Source organism: Tachyglossus aculeatus, unplaced genomic scaffold (genome assembly GCF_015852505.1).
Source record: "Tachyglossus aculeatus isolate mTacAcu1 unplaced genomic scaffold, mTacAcu1.pri scaffold_124_arrow_ctg1, whole genome shotgun sequence".
Taxonomy (NCBI): Eukaryota; Metazoa; Chordata; class Mammalia; order Monotremata; family Tachyglossidae; genus Tachyglossus; species Tachyglossus aculeatus.
The window spans coordinates 665,938-681,602 of NW_024044853.1; the positions used below are offsets into that span (position 1 = coordinate 665,938).

At 40.4% G+C, this 15,665-nt stretch overlaps 2 pseudogenes; both read right to left on the reverse strand.

Moving 5' to 3' along the window:
• Positions 1-3,526: 3,526 nt before the first annotated feature.
• Positions 3,527-4,504, reverse strand: LOC119922796 (annotated as a pseudogene).
• Positions 4,505-4,609: 105 nt separating this feature from the next.
• Positions 4,610-13,716, reverse strand: LOC119922797 (annotated as a pseudogene).
• Positions 13,717-15,665: the final 1,949 nt, after the last annotated feature.

Here is a 15,665-nt window from a genome sequence, read left to right on the forward strand (position 1 = left end):
CTGTGCATCAGGCAGAAACTCCTCACCCTCGGCTTCAAGGCTCTCCATCACCTCGCCCCCTCCTATCTCACCTCCTTTCTCTCCTTCTAAAGCCCACCCCGCACCCACCGCTCCTCTGCCGCTAATCTCCTCACCATACCTCATTCTCGCCTGTCCTGCCACCGACCTCTGGCCCACGTCATCCCCCGGGCCTGGAATGCCCTCCCTCTGCCCATCCGCCAAGCTAGCTCTCTTCCTCCCTACACGGCCCTACTGAAAGCTCACCTCCTCCAGGAGGCCTTCCCAGACTGAGTCCCTTCCTTCCTCTCCCTCTCGCCCCCCTCTCCATCCCCCCATCTTACCTCCTTCCCTTCTCCACAGCACCTGTATATATGTATATATGTTTGTACATATCTATTACTCTATTTATTTATTTATTTATTTATTTATTTCACTTGTACATATCTATTCTATTTATTTTATTTTGTTAGTATGTTTGGTTTTGTTCTTTGTCTCCCCCTTTTAGACTGTGAGCCCACTGTTGGGTAGGGACTGTCTCTATATGTTGCCAACTTATACTTCCCAAGCGCTTAGTACAGCGCTCTGCACACAGTAAGTGCTCAATAAATGCGATTGATTGATTGATTGATTGACGGTAATACTGTAGATTCCCCTTTTTTTTAACATTGGGACTGTCCAAACCCAACCTTTAGGGAAGAGGAATGGCAATGCTAAATGTTTGTATGTACTTGTTTGTATTAAAGTAAATGTATAATCACTAATATATAATAGTAGACAGTGCTCTGCATAAAGACCAAAACTTTTTTTCAGAGAACGAGGAAAGAAGCAATGTGACCTGTAGAGAAGCAGTACGGTCTGGTAAACAGAGTACAGACCTAAGAGTTGGAAGATCTGGATTCTAATCCTGGCTCTGCCACTCATCTGTTGTGTGGCCTTGGGCAAGCCAATTAAATTCCATGTTCCTCAGTTATCTCATATGTAAAATGGGGACTGAGAATGTGAGCATTACATGGGATAGGGATTGTGTCTAACCCAATTATCTTGATTCAACCCCAGGGCTTAATACAGTACTTGACACATAGTAAGCACTTAACAAATATCATACTTTTACAAATGTGATCAGTTGGATTTGTAGATGAGTTAGGGCTTAAGAAATCGAGTGATGCACTCGAAGAGCTGTACATAAGTGCTCTTTTACATTGTGAATTCAGAAGTGCTCAGGTAATGCAGAACTGTTGAGATAGCAGATGGAGTGATTTAACCTGAGGAGAATAGCAATTAACAGAGAAAGTATCGTTGGAGAAGATGTGAATATAAGAGGGTTTTGAACCTGAGACGAATGAGGAAGATGATCATTCTGATTTGAAGTGGGAGGGAGTTCCAGGCAGAGGGAATGTCATGGGGAAAATGTTGGCAGTATGAGAGATAAGACCATCCCTGTTCCTCAGGCTGCAAATCAGGAGGGTCAACCCGGTTATATATTATATTGGATATAAACCACTGTGTGTACTTTTTCTTGCTTGATGGAATACTGGCAGCTTGGCTGGATGTGAGTTGGTTAGCTTGAGAGGAGTGAAGAGTGTGAGCTGGGGTGTAGTGGGAGAAGAGAGTGGATAAGTAAGAAGAAGAGAATTAATTTAGTGGCTTGAAACCAATGATTTAGGAGTCTATGGGTGCCGCAGAGAGGAGTTGGTAACTACTAGAGTTTAAACAGTGGAGATAAAAGCAGAATGGCATTTTTGAAAATTCTCTCTTGGGCAAAAGAATGACATACAGAATGGAGAGGGGTGAAATTCAGTAGTTCAACTGATCATCATCATCACTGAAATTGATTGAGTGCTTACTATGTGCAGAGCACTGTACTATGCTTTGAGAGAGTACAGTATAAAAGAGTTGGTAGACACATGCCCAGCCTACAATGAGCTTAGAATGTAGAAGGAGAGACACTAATATAAATAAATGTTACCAATTTACAGTAAACTACGTTATCAACACTAATGTATGATGCTGCCATGCAATCTGTTGAAAAAACCAGAACTATTAAGACTCTTTTTATGGAGGAAAAAAAACATTCTGTTTTAAATTTTAGGAGGAAAAGAGCATCACAGATTCCCCAGTAGTCAAATTGAATTATATCTTCTACTGGAATCTCCTGAGGAATGAATTCAGTTTAGCAGATCATAAAATCCACTCTAATATAAAAGGTGCATGAATAAATCAGGATTCAACACTGGAAAACAGACTTGGCCCTACCTTCCCATCCCAAGGTGTGTAATTTAGAGTATGCTGGTCTCTAAGTTCGTAGCTGAGTGTCAGTTCACTTATTTTCATGTTTCTGTCTGTGTACATGGTTGTAGTTGTGTAATAATTATAATTATGGTATTTGTTAAGTGCTTACTATGTGCCAAGCACTGTTATAGGCACTGGCTAATTACAAAGTAATCGGGTTGTCCCACGTGGGGCTCACAGTCTTAATCCTCATTTTGCAGATCAGGTAACTGAGGCTCAGATAAGTGAATTGACTTGTCCAAGGTCCAACAGCAGACAAGTGGTGAAGCCGGGATTGGAACTCACATCCTCTGACTTCCAGGCCTGGGTTCTTTCCACTAAGCCACACTTCTTCAAATTTGTGTATATGTGTATGATCAGAGGTGCAAGTGGTCTCTAGATATATGAGTGGGTCTCTGTATGAGAGTGGGGGGGTGACAGTGGAGAGAAGAGAAAGACGTTGATGGAGAAGATGGCAGTAACAGTATAGATTAGCCTTATGTGGTAGGGATAAATAAGGCTACTTAATTTGCTGGTAAAGCAAACTATAATATGCAATATTTTATTCATATAGAGCCCGGGCCTGAGAGTCAAAAGGATCTGTATTCTAATCCCTGCCTCACCACTTGTCTGCTTTGTGACCTTGGGGATGTCATTTCACTTTTCTGTGCCGCAGTTATCTCATCTGTAAAATGGAGATGAAGACTGTGAGTTCTATGTGGAACAGAGACTGTGTCCAGCCTGATTATTGTATCTACCTCGGTGTTTAGTAGAATAGTACTAAACCCATAGTACTTAGTCCATACTTAGCCCATAGTAAATGCTTAATAAATACTATTTAAAAAGTAATAATAATTGTAAAAAGATTGGAAATTCGTTGGTATGTTTGGCTAAAAAATACTTGTTCCATGCTGAAGCATCAAATATTAAGTCAGGGTGCTATCTACATTTCAGTGACATTCAATACATTTTAAGGAACACATTCTTGCTCTCAGGCAGTGTGTTCCTCAACCAAGTGAAGGGAAGTGTTATGGCACTTATCCAGGTAATGAAGACCAAAGAGCTACACTTGAAAAAAAAACTGACCTGGACCCTTGAATCACCGTGGTTCAAATTTGATTGTTGCTCAAATTTTTATTTCACCTTGTTAAATAAATCCTTCACCACAAGTCACTCACCACAATAGAATACATGACACTGTGATTTGCTTTCTTGAAACTCCCTTTCTAAAGCCTTTTGAAAAAGAAGAAAACTATATTCATTTGGAAAAACATTTTCTCTGTAACAATTTCTTGGCAGCATTTTTTGCAACTTTATTCCTCAGGCTGTAGATAACTGGGTAAAACATGGGAAAGACTACAGTATAAAACCCAGCAACAACATTGTCTGTGTCCAGGGAATAGATAGCAATAGGGCATAAGTACGTGAACAGAAGGGTCCCATAGAATGAAGTGAAAGTTTCTAGGTGGGAAGCAGGTGGATAAGGTTTTGCTTCTTGCAAGACAATGATAAGAATAGATACATGTGAAGATGATCATAAAAGTGCTTGTTTGGATAAAGCCACATAAAAGAAAAAGCAAGAGCTCATTCAAATGGGTGTCAGCACAGGACATTGCTAACGATGGGGGACTATCACAAAAAAGTAATTTATCAGATGGAGCCGCACAATGGCAACCTGAACATGAGGCAAACATGCACAATTTAGGTGATGCTTCCACTTGCATACACTCCAACTATAAAAACAACACAGACCCTCTGAGACATGAGTGTTGAGTAAAGCAATGGGTTGCTGATAGCCACTTAGCAATCGTATGCCATTGCCACCAGAATAAGGCATTTGGCAACTGCAAAGCAAATGAAGAAATATGTCTGTAGTGCACAACCATACAAAGAAATGCTTCTCTTGGCTGCTAAGAGGTTCACTAGCATTTTGGGAGCAAATTCAGCTGAATAACTGATGTCCAGGAAAGACAAATTACTGAGAAAATAGTACATGAGGGTTTGAAGACTTGAATTGGTATTGACCAAAACCATTATTCCAATATTCTCCACCAAAGTTAATACATAAACCCCAAGAACCACCAGATAAAGGTTAACTGAAAGGTCGATAATCTGTGAATCCTACAAAAATGAATTCAGTCAGCAACGTAAAATTTCTCTCAACCAGCATCTTGATTTGGATGTCCTTTATGCCGGGGTCCAGCTGTAGATGAATTGTGGCAGTTACCTTCCTCATGGGAATGAGTGGTGTTACAAAATCCTTGACACTTCAATAAATGTCATTTGCCATTATTATTTCTTTTTAAAGGAAGATGTTTTTAGAAGGTTCCAGGTTGGGGAACTAGGAGCTCTGCAGGATCAATGAAAGCTGGCGTTGGAGAATCCGGATTTCTTGTAGTGCATCACCATTCTACAGGATATATGGAAAAATAATTCACAGATAAATAAGCACACACACACACACACACACACACACACACACACACACATCTTTCTTTCTGTAGAAAGTGTTCCTTTATGTTACTGTGTTTGTTAACCTACATCGAGTAGAGGAGGGAAATTTCACCTACTGTGATCATCCGTAGTCATCTCAAGAGCCTTTTGTTTGGAAACCTCTCAGACACCACAGCCACATGGTTTGAAGCCAACATCTTGCAAGGAAGAACAGGTCCTTGTATTAAGAAGCTAAAGTTTGTATCCATATACACCAGTTTATACCCTTCCTAAATGAATCATTAGTTGTGATGTCGACAACTCCAGCCCAGGCAAGGACTCGACCACCGTGCATGTGATCTTCTGTACTTTTAGAAGTTTGAGAAGGATACTAGCATGGCTGCACCTGTGACTTTTGGGAATGTTATGTGGATGAGTCTGAAATCCTGGTGCTCCTTTAATCAATTAACCATATTAATTGAGCACTAACTATGTGCAGAGCATTGTACTAAGTGCTTGGAAATATGAAACACAACAGAAATAGCAGGCACATTCCCTGCCCATAATAAGTATGTTTGCTGTCATTTGGTCTTGCATTTTTGATCGCTCTTCTATCATTCATTCAATCGTATTTATTGAGCACTTACTGTGTGCAGAGCACTGTATTAAGCACTTGGGAAGTACAAGTCAGAAACACATAGAGATAGTCCCTACTCAATACTAAATCGACTAAGGCATATATTTTCTTCTTTCCTGAGGCATTTAGAAGCTCATCGACTAGGTGAAAGGATCTTAGTTGTGATAGCTTCCAGTTAGATAATCCCTATTTGAGGCTGGGCAGCTCCTAGAGGCATAGGGCTGGAGTTATTTAGGCCCCCTATGACATCCTCTTCACTTCCCCCCCCCCCCCCACTAAACTGTAATAGCATTGAGGGCAGAAATCATGTCTACCAATACTATTGCATTGTACTCTCCCAAGTGCTTAGTACAATGCTCTGCACACAGTAAGTAGATTGTAAACTTGTTGAGGACAGGGTTTATTCCTATTTCTCTTGTACCTCCCAAGCAGTTTTTTATGCTATTGGTTAAGCATTTACAATGTACCAGGCACTGTACTCAGCACTGGGGTAGATAGAAGAAGTGGCATGTCTTAGTGGCAGGATCATGGACTTGGGAGTCAGATGTTGTGGGTTCTAATCCCAGCTCTGCCACTTATCAGCTGTGAGACTTTGGGTAAGTCACTTAACTTCCCTGTGCCTCAGATACCTCATTTGTCAAATGTGGATTAATATTTTGAGCCTCACGTGGGACGACCTGATTACCATATATGTACCCCAGTGCTTAAAACAGTACTTGGCACATAGTAAGTGCTTAACAAATACCATTATTATTATTATTACAAGATAAGCAGGTTGGACATAATCCATGTCCCACATGGGGCTTACAGTATCAGTCCCTATTTTAAAGATGAGGGAACTGAGGCACAGAGAGCCTAAGTGAGTTTCCCAAGGTTACATCACTTTCTGCTCAAGCCCTTAGTCTTCCCTAGCTTCCATTTCCCCAGAGAAAGGATGCAAACAATAAAGCCTCTCCCTTAGTCTTCTCTTAGGAGCATTCCGAGGATGAATGAGATCAGTGGAGGAAACAAGCTCTCAAATATTTATAGCACATTAACTTTTCCCAAGGTGTTTACCATCACTTCAAGTAATGACTCTTATCAAGACTCCTGGAAAACTTAATCTAATGTGAAGTGGTAGAAACTCCCTGCTTAGCCAGGAAAATCAGGCTCCAGTCTGGACTCAGGCACTGACTTACAACAGAGGAGAAAGACACAATCCCTTTATCTTGGATAGTTTGTAATCTTATTGGGGAGAGAGGAGAATATAAATAGCCAAATATACAGTAAGTAATTAGTTTCCTCATTTGTATAATGGAGATAACTTTCCTTGTTCTAACCCACCTGACCAGAAGGCAAACAGAACAAATGAGAATACAGCTTGGTGACAGACAGGTACTTCTGGAACCTCGAGGAATTTTTCCTTTATCATTCCCATTTTATAGGTGCAAAAGTTGAGGTTCAATATCACAAAGCAAGATAGTGGCACAAGAAATAAAACTCCTGCTTTCACTGTGGTTTTGGGTCCAAGAAAAGAATGTCCTGTTCCTGAGAGTCTATACCTGTCTGTCTATATTGGCACGGAAATTAGAAAGGAATATCCACAGGTACTATTCTCCAAGGCTACCACACCTTACTGAAAATTCTGTTGAATTTGGAGTCTGAGCAGTTAAGAAGTTAAAACGACAGACCTTGGTAATATTAACAAGAGAAAGTCCTTAACTTGACCTCTTTTCCCCAGTGCGAAGAACAGGCCCTAAATCCCAGTGGTTGTTATGGATCCTCACTCTAACAAGCTCCACTGGGCTTTATTAGCATTGATTGGGTGCTCCGAGATGGGCAATTACACAACTTGAAAACACTTTTCCTTCTACCTCATGAATGAGTTACAAAGAATCTAATTAGACCCAACAGACTTTAAATAATGACACTTTTGGTGGGATAATTAATCATAATCCAACCTATCTTTGTAGTACCAGTTCAGGTCTGTTTGCAATAACCATAGAGCTCTTACCCTTAGGAAGGGACAATTTAGTAAGTAGAAAGCTTTTTCAAGGATAGGTTGCCGAGGTCTCCTTCAGCAGGAGTAAAACAGTGACTTACCAAATATCTGTGAGCTTTTCCCATTCATTGTAAAGGAAATCATTCCTCTCTGGAATTGGTGGCCACGGATTAAATAAATTAGCCAAGGGTCAGGAGATGAGAAAGTATCAACAAGTCACTCAATCACTCATATTTATTAATAATAATAACAATGACGACATTTGTTAAGGGCTTCTTATATGTGAAACACTGTTCTAAGCGCTGGGGGGATGCAAGGTGATCAGGTTGTTCCATGTCGGGCTCACAGTCTTAATCCCCATTTTACAGATGAGATAACTGTGGCTCAGAGAAGTAAAGTGACTTGCCCAAGGTCAGCAGACATGTGGTGGAGCTGGGATTAAAACTCAAGACCTCTGACTCCCAAGCCCAGGCTCTGTCCACTAAGCCATGCTGCTTCTCTATTCATTCATTCAGTCATATTTATTGAGCGCTTACTGTGTGTAGACCACTGTTAAGTGCTTACCATATGTACAACATGGTACTAAGTACTTGAGAGAATACAGTACAACAGAGATGGTAGACATCTTCCCAGTCGATGAAAAGCTTACATTGTAGAGGGAGATGAATAACCAGGAATTTGGAAAGGGAACTGTCAAGTGAATGGAATGCAATGGCTTAATTATTGTATTATCAATCCACAAAGAGTGCCATTATAGTGAATGCCAACCTCTGGGTGCTTTCTATTCCTGCCCTGCTTAACATCAGAGCAGTATAACCATGACTGTATTACTATGGTTGTTACTGTATATTTATTGACAGAATACGTCTCTTTATTGTTATATTGTACTCTCCCAAGTTTTTAGTACAGTACTCTGCACACAGTAAGCACTCAATAAATATTACTGACTGACTGATTGACGACTGTCCAGATGCTTTTACCTCTAGAGCTGCCATACTGCCCCACTAGCCAACTTTCCGGAAACTAAAACTCTACATGCTTACACAAATGCCATTTTTAATAATAAATTAGTCAATCAATCAGGCAATCATATTTATTGTGTGCTCCGTGTGCAGAGCACTGTACTAAGCACTTGGAAGAGTAAACTTAACAGAGCTTTTAGAGACATTCCGTGCCCACAAGGAGCTTGCATTCTAGCGAGGGAGATAGAGATTAAAACAAATTACAGATACGTACCTAAATGCGGTGGGGTTGAGAGTGAGGTTAATAATGATTACAGAAGAAAGAGGGAGTAGAAGATAAGTAGGCTCATTTTCCTCACAGAATGGTCTATTTTATCCCGTGTTACTGCATTAGGCAGGGTGTGGATTCCCTCAATATTGTACAACATAGAGAAATGGATCTACAACAGTCAATCAGTCAATCATATTTCTTGAATGCTTTCTGTGTGCAGAACACTGTCTTAAGCACTTAGAAGAGTACAATATAACAATAAACAAACACATTTCCTGCCCACAATAAGCTCACAGTCTAGAGGGGACTGAATGTAGAAGTATCTACGTTTAATATACTCACTATACTAAGGGCTTTGGAAGAACAGAGGAAAAAAGGAAAAAGAGAGGGAGAAGTAAAAAGAGAGAGGAAAACAAAGAAAAGCATAATCCGAGGGATTCACAGAAAGACCCCTAGCAAAGTTGTTTACAGTTGTTAATTGGTAATTACCTAAGAATTTGAATTTGAAATAGGCTCAACTTCATTCCCCCTAGTTCTTTTCCTTCATGGGATTTTTCATCTGCAAAGCTTGAAGAAAGCAGCTACGCCTTTTCTTTGATTCAAGGCGCCATCATGTAGCCAATATGGATTATGCTCTATTCGCTCCTTATATTTCACTACTGGGCAGTATGGTCATCTCCAAATAGATAGAATATTCAGCACCATTCCGCATCGACCTTAGTATCGCCCTGGATTTCACAAATGTCAATGAACATTACAAGGATTCTGAATTACAAAATATTTAGAGAAATTCAATTGTAAAGCCCAAATTATCTTGTACTAGAATTTCTCCTGTAGGTGCTATGGGTGACTGTCTCAGTCAGATATAACTCCTAGTAAATAACAAATTCATTTGCACCATTACAAGCAGCAAAACCTTACCAACCGTATCGAGTTTATTATATTTCCTCAATGGTTTTCTGCCTATTGACTCGGATTCCTGTTTCTGTTGGTCCACCTCACTGGGTATTTATAAAGATATACACACTGGAAAATGACATGATTTCTAAATGAGCTTTTCAATCCTAAGTGCCACTGTGATCATGGTTTTTATTAGTGCAAGGCTGATAATCGCAAGCTGTGGGCTCAACAGATACAGCAATCCACTCAGAGGCACACATCAACAAACCCCAACTCCAAGCCTATCCTGGAAATCAGTCGATGGATGGGTGGTGCTTTTGGAGCACTTACTATGTGCAGAACACTATACTAAGCATTACAGAGAGTATAATACAACAGAATTGACTGGCACATTTCCTGCTCACAGTGGAAATCTAGCAACATACGTCACCCTGACAGAACAATCCAGTCTCCAATTCCAGGCTTTCAGGACATATGTTCTACTCTATCCTAATCCTCATTGACAACTTAATCAATTAATCCACCAGTGGTATTTATTGAGTATACTGTGTGCAGAATACTGCCCTAAGTTCTTTGGATAGGACAATGTAATAGAATTGGTGGATACAATCCCTGTTCTCATGGAGCTTACAATTTAGTGGAAACAAGGTCTAACCTTGATTACACTGATGCAGTTCTCCCATGGTTCTCTTCTTATTTCCATGGCTGGTCTTTCTCAGTGTTCTCCTTCTGCCTCTCAAGAGTGTAGTACTATGCTGTACACACAGTAAGCACTCAGTAAATACTCTTCAATGATTGAAACACAAATAATTGCACTATGTCCCCCGTCTCCTCTCCACAAGTCCAACAGATGGACTCCAAGTTTTCCAAAGCACCTTTTATGGGATTTAAAATGAAGCTGAGAACATGTTTTGTTTGTTTAGTATCTGTTAAGCCCTTATTATGTCCCAGGCATTGTACTACGCTCTGGGGTAGATTACAAGAAAATCAGGTTGGACACAGTCCATGTCCCACATGGGGCTCATAGAATTAATCCCCATTTTACAAATGAGGTCAATGAGGCATAAAGAAGTTAAGAGACTTGTCCAAGGTCACACAACAGATGAATGGTGGAGTGGAGATTAGAACCCAGATCCTTCTCACTCCTAAGACCTGTGCTCTATTCATTAGGCCACATAGCTTCTCGTTCTTGAACAGTGATATTCACAAAGATCAACCTGTCGCAAACCCTGGAACAGTTAAAGCTTCTTCAATGATAGTTAACCCACTTAGAAACAACTAATAATTTGGAAAAAAATACTTTAGTCCAGTTAAACTTCAGTTTTATCCTTAAAAGATACCTATGAAATATCTGAAGTTGCATATTACTCCCCAAAGTCATTCTCTGGTACCCTCCCTGTCTGACTCTCACCACAATGTACATAGAAATGATAGGAAGGTTGTTCTTAATTTTACTGTTTCTCAGTGTTGGTCTTCATTCTCTTATACATCTGCCGCTAATCAACCACAACCTAATCCCAACAGAGGGGCTTTACAGCCTAGATCCCTCAGGCACCAGGTGGATTTCTTGAGAGATGGAACAGAAAATTTTGTTAATTATGTTGCCAGATCTGAATTCCTTGCTCTGAGACATTCCCACATCTCTCTTCAGGAATTTACTGTTACCTCTGAAGCTGCCTCCCACTCCTTCAGTTTCATATCCTTGGACACATTCTCTAAAGAACCTCAAGCCTCAGTGATTTGAGGTTCTATAAAAAGTATGACAATATTATCGTGATTTCTAGCAATTCCCTCTTGCAGAGTTTTGTTTATGTGACTTTTTATGTAATTTGTTTATGTGACTTTGTGTTTATCTGACAATAACAAGTAATAAATGTTTTTCTACTCTCCCAAGTGTTAAGTACAGTACTCTGCACACACTAAAGACTTAGTAGATACTAATAACTTAGTAGATACAATTGATTGAAGAATGTGGGAAGCGTATCACCTATTGGATAGGGTATGTACCTGGGAGTCAGAGGCCTGGATTCTAATTCAAAGTCCGCTACTGATATGCTGTGTGACCTTGGGCAAGTCACTCTGTCCCTCAGTTTCCTCATCCACAAAATGGAGATTAAACCCCACCCCTTCCTACTTAAACTACGAGTCCTCTGTGGACTGTGTCCCACCTGGTTATTTTGTATTCACCCCAGTGCTTAGAGCAGTGCTTGACAAATAGTAAGTGTTTAATAACTACATTATTATTATTATTATTATTGTATTAAGAGGCCTGTTTCTGTTAGGAATTCTCTGGTATTTGTTAAGTGCTTACTGTGTTCCAGGCCCTGTACCAAGGACAGGGGTAGATGCAAGCAGCGTGTCTCAGTGGAAGGATCCCGGGCTTTGGAGTCAGAGGTCATGGGTTCAAATCCCGGCTCTGCCAATTGTCAGCTGTGTGACTTTGGGCAAGTCACTTAACTTCTCAGTACCTCAGTTACCTCATCTGTAAAATGGAAATTAAGACTGTGAGCCCCCTGTGGGACAACCTGGTCATCTTGTAACCTCCACAGTGTTTAGAACAGTGCTTTGCACATAGCAAGCACTTAATAAATACCATTATTATCATTATTACAAGGTAAAGAGGTTGGACATAGAGCTCACAGCCTAAGGATACTGGTCTGTACTGTTATTGCACTGCATTGCTACTGGTAGATCTCTGCAATCAATCAATTAATGGTATTTATTAAGCCCTTACTGTATGCAGAGCACTGTATTACTAAACACTTGGAAGAGTGCAATACAACAGAGTTGGTAAACATGTTCCCTGCTCACAACGAGTTTACAGTCAATCAATCATATTTACTGAGTGTTTACTTTGTACAGGGCTTTGTACTAAGTTCTTGGGAGAGTACAACACAACCACATAACAGGCATATTCCCTGCCCACAACAAGCTAACAGTCTAGAGAAGAAACGTGGCTTAGTGGAAAGAGCACGGGCTTGGGAGTCAGAGGACGTGGGTTCTAATCCCGCCTCTCCCACTCGTCTGCTGTGTGACCTTGGGCAAATAACTTATCTTCTCTGTGCCTCAGTTACCTGTAAAATGGGGATTAAGACAGTGAGCTTCATGTGGGACAACCTGATTACTTTGTATCTACCCCAGCATTTAGAACAGTGCTTGGCACAAAGTGAGTACTTATCAAATATTATTATTATTATTACTATTATTATTATTATCAGAGGTGGTGTATTGCTACAAGCAGCAGTTAGGAAAGAACCTCAGCTGCTGAGTATGTTCAGAAGATTTCCTTCTGAGAGAAATGGCACGATCATATCTCTCTTACTTACCTGTAGAGAACCATCTTCCTTTTAAAAGTCCAACAGAGGGAGTCTTTCACCTCCTTGTTTCTCAAGCTATAGATCAGGAGGTTCAACATGGGTATGATGGCTGTGTAGAAGACAGACACCACTGTATTCACAGTCAATGAAAGGCTAACACCACGTGGAATGTAGATAAAGAAGAGAGTTCCGTACAAGATGGTGACGGTGGTCAGGTGGGAGGAACAGGTCAAGATGGCTTTCCGTCTCCCGGCAGCAGAGTGAATCCTCGAGACAGCAATGAGGATGTAAACTTAGGAGACCAGGATGGCCAAGCAACTACATACTCCTAAGGTGTCAGCCAAGATGAAAAAGAGCCACTTACTGGCATGGAGGTTGGCACAGGCTAGGGCTAAGAGTGGACTGATATCACAGAAATAGTGGTTGATGACAATTGGGCTGCAGAAGGGTAAGTGAAAGGTCGACCTTGTGTGGGTCATGATGCTCAGAAAGCCCAGCACGTAAGGTGCCATCGCCAGCCACACACAGACCTCTGGGAACATGAGCATAATATAAAGTAGTGGGATTCGGTTTGCCACGTATTGATCAAAGGCCATGGCAGAGAACAGGAAGCATTCACCAGCCCTAAAGAGGCCGAAGAACCACATCTGGGCTGCACATTGCAGGAAGGAGATGGCTTTTTTCTCCTTGAAGAAGTCAGTCAACATCTTTGAGACAACAATGGAGGAGGAACAGGTGTCCGCAAAGGCCAGATGGCTGAGAAAAAAGGACATGGGGCTGTGAAGATGGAAATCTACTCTGATCAGTGTGATCATCCCCATGTTTCCTACCAAGGTGACAAGATAATAAAATAAAAGCATCATAAAGAGGATGATTTGCCATTGAGGCTGATTTGTTAGGCCCAGAAAAACAAACTCTGCTATCCTGGTTTGATTCCCCTCAGGCATATAGCTGCTGCAATCTGTCCAGAGAAACAAAAAGACAGCTGCTGTTAATTTAGGAGTTAATGGAAATAAGTATGTTTGTAGGTCTAGAATTAAATTTCTTTCCATTTCCTTTTTAAAAATCACACAGACCCTTTTCAGGAAATGAAAATACTGTATGCTAGAGATCGCAAATCATCTCAAATCACACTAAAATACGGGTACACAATATTTTACTCAATTCCTTTGGTGGGAAAGTGAGTATTAGTCTAAATTTTCTTGTGGGATTTTCATTTCTTTTGTATTGGTACACCCCTGGATCACCATAGTCATTGCTCGTTTCTGCAGGAGGTCTCATGGGGCAGGGCGGTGAGCTGAATGTAGGTGAGACTTACATCATAGGAAAGACAATTCCCCCAATCAATTCTAAGATGGTGTCATTCTCCCAGACCCTGAGAGGAACTGGGTTAAAAGTATTTGGGGTGGTCAGTGGTTAATACAAAATCTTTTTTGAAACTTTACATTTTCTAACTACTCAATTTCTTGTGGGAGCAAATTCCCATGTTATTGATTTATTGATTGGAATATATAGATTAATATTCTTTGATTTATTGAAGCAATATGACCTGGTAACATCAGAGGACCTAGGCTCTAATCCGGTTCTGCCACTTGCCTGCTGTATGACATTGAGCAAGTCACTTGACTTCTCCGTGCTTCGGTTTTCTCATCTGTAAAATGAGTATTCAATATCTGTGACCAGGATACCGCTAAAGTTTTTCTTCGGGGATTAAATAATCATTTGGTATGATTTCTGTTCAGTTATTTAAAGGAAGAAGAGCTTGTTGTTTGTAATTACCACTTTGGATATTAGGAAGAATTTTAAAAAGCAGCAGTAGAATTTCAGTGCTTAGGAAAACACTTTTTTCCTAAGTGTGTAATAGAGATAATAACACCTTGAGTATATCATTTTCAACAAAATCCTCTGACAATTATTACTTAAATTACTTTCTTCACCTTGATTTTCCATTTGTCTTTAAACAATTTTTTTCCTGTTCTTCTGCTAAAGAGTAAGAAAAGAAGTTCCTCTAGTCGCAGCAGGAAAAACACTGAACCACATTTAGGTGAATGCTGCTTGAATTTTAAGAAGTAGCTGAAGTTTTACAGTTGCATCTTACCTAGCCAGACATGAGTCTAAAAAAGATATGAAAATGAGTGAAATGCTAGTATTAACTTTGCCTAGAGACATTCATGTTCTTTAATTTCTATTAATTTTCCCCAAAACAACAAAAACACCACAAGGAGTAAATTATTGTAGCTTCTATATGCAAACAAAATGCACCTGTTATAGCTGTGATAGATTGATGCAATTCCCTTGACAGCCTCAGAGAGGAAGGGAAAGGAGGGAGAATAGAAGAGAAGGGTACGTAAGGATTTTACAAGATTGCCAAACCCCAGAGGGAAAGGGAAGGGAGGGAGGCATGGAAGAGCGCATCAGGCCCTTAGCTTTTTCAATTTCAATTCTTGTGAAGTTCCCTCCATGAATTTGTCTGTCTCAGCCCACTCTGTGTCTCTAATTTCCCACTCTCTTCTGTTATTATGGAAAATCCTTGTGGGCAGAAGAGATTAGGACTTTTCATTCTGGAAATAGGAAGGGTGACAGAGGACCTGACAGGTATGGATAAAATCACGAAAGGGAAGGGGATAGGAAAACATGGAATTGTTGTTCACCACTTGCCTGCTGTCTGGCCTTGGGCACCTCTCAATTTCTCTATTCCTCGGTTATCTTATCTGTAAAATGGGGATTAAGACTTTGAGCCCCATGTGGCACTTGGAATGTGTCTAACAGGATTAACTTGTATATACTCCAAAGTTTAGTACAATTCCTGGCATACAGTGAGTGCTTAACAAATGCCATAAACAAAACCAAACAAAAACAAATCCCACAACAGCAGCACTTAGTTGTCCACTAAGTT